A 5,234-nucleotide genomic window follows, 5' to 3' on the forward strand; every position below is an offset into this window, starting at 1 on the left:
TTTGTCTTCTTCTTTTTCCACTTCGTTTTCATTGTGCATTAAGTTTATTGGCGAAAAATATGGCCTGCTATTCCGTAACAACGATATATGATTAGCGGCGTACCTGAAATTTATGAAATATAGAAATTCGTGTAGTCGTGATAAAAGTTGCTTCATAAAGTAGCATAACAAAATGAAAACAAACAAACAAAAACGCACTTATATACTTCAAACAAATGACACAGAAACCTAAATGGAAACTTCACGTTTCTTCTACTTCCTCCTCCTCTTCCACCTCCCCCTTCTCCTCGCTGGTTCTTTTTCTATTTCCTCCTCTTCTTTCCTTCCAATCACTGGACCGATATTTTCTCCGGTTGACCTACAGAATTAGAAAACTAACTAAAATTGAGGTCACTTAAACCGTGTTTATGCACATGCATGTGTGAGAGACAAAGTCTGCAGCGATAAGATCATGACAGCTTCAAAACGTGGGCCGGCTTTGCCTTGACAGAGTAAAAATAAAACAGAATCATTGTAGAATACAAAATTCTAAACATTGTTTACGCACGCGAGTCTAATTCGTTTAGTTCTAGTGTATATATATTTAAAAAATAAAAAAAAATTAAAAAAAAGTTAACCCAGTCCCATCTCTTCTCCATATCCCTTGCTCTCTGAAAGACCTTTTCACCTCTCTTCTCAGTTCTACCATTTGCATCACAAACAGAAACGTTCTGTCGCACATCCTGTGCCAGCATTTCAAGGGAAGCTATCAATGTCAGCTCACCATAAGACCACCTACCAACTGAGACACTGTACTGCTCCTGAGTCACTTCAACAGTGTTCAATGGCATCTGTTCTGGTTGAACGTACGCGAGACATCGCTTACTTTACCCTCTACAAGTGACAACAGTTGCCTGGTCGTGGAACCACACCGAGGAAACGTCTCTTTGGAGTTGCAACTGTTGCTAAGTCCGTCCAACGCTAGTTCTCGTGAATCTACCCACGCCAAAGTCGTTGGCATAAACCCGCTACAGGTAGAGCAGTGGAGTACAAATCAAAACTGAGGTCGCCATAACAGCAAGCCTAGTGGCCGTGGATTTTGGAACGGTTTTCTTTTTTCCTAAGAGGTCATGATGATCGTAGTGATGCTGGGGAAATTGAAGCCTGTTTTGATTTGAAACTTGACGGCTTGACAGAATTGTGCTTTGTGCGTCCTGGCATTTCGTATCCTTTCATAATCTGGACCTGGAAGACAGAGACAGCTGCCGTGTGGGTCATGCAATTCAAATGATTGTCAGACACTTCGCGAGACAGATGACGGTCAACAAACATATGTGGTCCTAGTGTTTCCATTTGAGTACACGGCACACTGAACTCTTGGTATAGGAGCGGCCACGGACCAAAACTCCCACAGGGACATCAGATTCATGCCTCTGTCGGGGTTCAAACCCATGACCTCCAAGTCGTCAGTCCGTGATGGTAATCACTGAGCCAAAGCGGGTGGTTTGAAAAAAAAAAACTGATCTGGTTTCAATCATCGTTCATTTCCAGAGTTGTGTGTTCATGAAAAAGTGCGCTATTCGTTTTAATGTTTGTCTGTTCATTGGCATTTTGTTTTGTCTTGTTGAATGTTTTCTTAAAATTAATAGCACGTCCCAAATCGATTTGCACTGTGCGTTTGATGTTTACATCAACCTCAGATATTGCTTTGTGATTCTGTAACGAAGATGACCTGGTAATGTTTGTGAAGAGCATCCATTGTCGCGTTGTGAAACCTATACGTGTTGCCACTTCCATGCGCTCAAGTCGCGTCCACGTGGTTTCAGGCTACGGAATCTGCATACACATTGTTCATCGACAGGGGTCGTGGAATCACCAGACTCAAACTGGAAGTGTAAAGCCGACAGAAAATCAGAATAAGCTTACGTCAAGCAGTCATGGCTAAAGCAGTGTCTGCCAAAGAAAAAGAGGAAGGAGTTGGATTTCTTCAAGTCAACGGCCAGACAGGTACAGAAACGTCACAGGAGGATGCTGAGTTCGTTCCTCCAGATGGAGGGTGGGGGTGGGTGGTGTGCTTCACCTGTTTCTGCACCAATGGCACCACCAGCGCCAGCATCAACACGTTTGGCATTCTGTACACTGCCATGCTGGAGCAGTATGATCATGGAGACATTGGTTTCAAGATATGTAAGTACGAGTTGATTAATGTGCACCGACAGAGTGTGTATCGAAGCGAGTGTTATGGCTGCTTGGTTTTGTATGGCATGTTCCCACAATATCCTGATTGTAGAATGTAAAGGAATCAAAACAAAGCATATTAATTTCATCATATAAAGAAAATATGTACGTATTTGTGTAGGCGCGCGCGCGCGCGTGTGTGTGTGTTTGTGCCACGGTGTGTGTGCGTGTGTGTATGTGTCTCTGTGTGTATGTATGTTTTGCGACGTGCGCGTTCGTGAGACTATGTCAGTGCCATGTACGTGTACCCCTATGCATGAGTCGCCTATCTCTATATTTGGTCAAGGAATAACCTTCATGACTTTTTTAAGGAGGAATCCGAAGATGTGTCCGAGACGAGTACAAAACCAGGTTACTTTATGTATGTCAATCATTGGGTTGGGCAAAACAAAACAAAAGATAATACGCCAGATGAAGAAGGCAGACTTGAACGAGGGTTCTGAGTAACGCCGGCTGTAAAAAGAGCATGCAGCTTTCAAGCCAGTGCTACCTCCTGCAAAGAAGACCTGTTTGTGTGGGAAGACAGGCAGACCGAGAGAGACGTCACTGACCAGGCAAGCTGTCAAAGCATGATGGCTGGCTATGGTATGTCCCATCTCCACCGCCTGAATCCGACTTACGAATACTGTTACGAATACTGATAAATTGTCAAGTGTCAGATATCGTTTTATGTTGAAATAATATAATGAAGATGCACACAAAGCCCCTTTTCTTCAAACAGTAAAAAACATACTAGACAATCTTGGTTTTAGTGATATGTGGTTAAATCAGCACAACACCCAACTTACACGATTCATTTTATAACAACAAACAAAACAAAGACTGCATGATCATTATATTCAGATTTGACATCCCGTACTGCATCAGAACGAATTGTACCTGAACTACAGAATGATTAACTCTTTCCATACGAACGGCGAAAGAGACGACGTTAACAGCGTTTACCCCAATTACCATCATCAAAATATTGCAAGCGGAAGGCTCTTATACTGAAGAGGTGAATGTTGACAAAGAATACCACAATTCTGACGACGGAAGCTAAAGGTTGGGTCATTCAGACACCCACTGGACATCCGAGGGGTCTGTGTAGAGGAGAAGAGAGGACTGGCCGTACTGAGTGAGTTAAAGAAAGGTTTGAATTTGAAAGATACTTAACAATCCTACCAGAACATTTACAGATTACAGAATACTTTATTATCTTAACAAGAGAAATTCATCTGTGGTGTAAAACACAAACAATACACGGAAATGACAGTCATTCAACATGTATACATAAGACTGAGACAAAATGTTCAGATGGCAGCCCATGCGTACAATAAATACTCACAGTAGATAACAACAACACAACAGAAACCTTCAAAAGGTAACTTAGAGTAAATCATACATACATCATCACAGCCATACATGTGCAACACAAAATCAGTTAAAGGATATGAATAAAATAGGCATGAAATAGCATACTAAAAGTAGACATAAGACATAAAAAGATTATAATAACAGTACAGTTCAACAATACTGTCACAACCCATAAGGGGTTGCCCATGAACCCCCCGCACCTTCCCAGACTAACTAACACCCCGACAACACAAAACACAGAGACATAGATAAATCAGCTCAATTCTTTACTGTTGTACATGTTGAATACCCTGGTCCAGACACACAAATTGAAACACTTAACTACAGCAACACTCTTGAATTACATCATAGCAGCTTGATCAAGACACAGTAAGCCCTAATAACAGCAGCACAGATCTACGCAAAAGGAAAAAAATGTCAGTTCACTCGAACCAAAGTCACGTTCATCTGTTGAAGGACATCATCACTGAACTGGCCTTAGTCGTACGCCCGCAGAAACGGAGAGGGTGGAAACGGGAGGAGGGACTGTGGGCGAGGGCGTTGGAAAATATGGGGGTCGGGGAAAGGAGTGGGAGTGAGGGAGTTTGGAACAGACAGGGATGAGGTGGAATGACGGAAAAGTGAATCCTGGCGTCCCGTTGGGGTGGCAGTCAGGGAGAACCAACAGGAAGAATCACAGGGAACAAATCTGTAACAACTCCCATATCTCTGTAGATTACGCTCTAAAATTATGAAAGAGTACCCCCCCCCCCCCCCCCCCCCCCCCCCCCCGCCCCCCTCCTGGAATGATACGGAATGCACTAAGGAAATAATTGGTTATCTTATCATATACAGTCAATTTCACACAATGCTACGAACGCCAAAAGTACCTGAAGTGTTTATGATTTATCCAGTAATTAAAGAGTTAAACTCGCATGCAATCCGAAAGAGACATTTACCCTAACTGACAAAAATGTCGGTATCAATCCTTGTGGTTTCAAACTACCGAAACAAAACTCAGTGAGCCCACATTGCAATCTACCAATCACATTTCAAATACCACACAAACGTTTTGGAAATCTTAGGCTGCAGTTGGACACAGTTCACAAAGGAAATGGATCAGAAACAACTCGAGCTGAATACATAGCAAAACAACCCTAAACACAACCTTATTATCCCAACATAAATATCTAGAAATAAAAGAATACTGGATTTAAAAGATTTCCGTTAAAACAATCCCAAAAATACAACCAAATGTCACAAGTTACGACACTAACACCACGAGGACAAACTAACTATACAACTCCCCCCTCACCTGTCACCAGGCAGGAATCAGGCTCACCACTGGCCCAGGAGAGAACATGAAACACAGATCCACACAGAGGCAGAAGGGGGTCACACCAGAACCGAATCCCACGACTGTCCAAGAGGGCACCCAACAGCTCACTTGCTGGAACGGCGACCCTTCTCCTTCCAAAGCTCGGCACCAAAGGCAAAGCCAAACTCTTCCTTCACAACGACGTTAACTCTGAACTCATCTCAAGAGTTCAGAGCGAGAAGGACTAAGGACATGTCATACACATCACGACAGATTCACGTGCTTCAGTTCGGAACAGAACTGAGCATACAAGAGAACGATAGAGCAAAAGGGGGAGAGAGGAGGGAGAAAGGTAGAGGGAAAA

Source organism: Babylonia areolata, chromosome 23 (assembly GCF_041734735.1).
Source record: "Babylonia areolata isolate BAREFJ2019XMU chromosome 23, ASM4173473v1, whole genome shotgun sequence".
Lineage (NCBI taxonomy): Eukaryota > Metazoa > Mollusca > Gastropoda > Neogastropoda > Buccinidae > Babylonia > Babylonia areolata.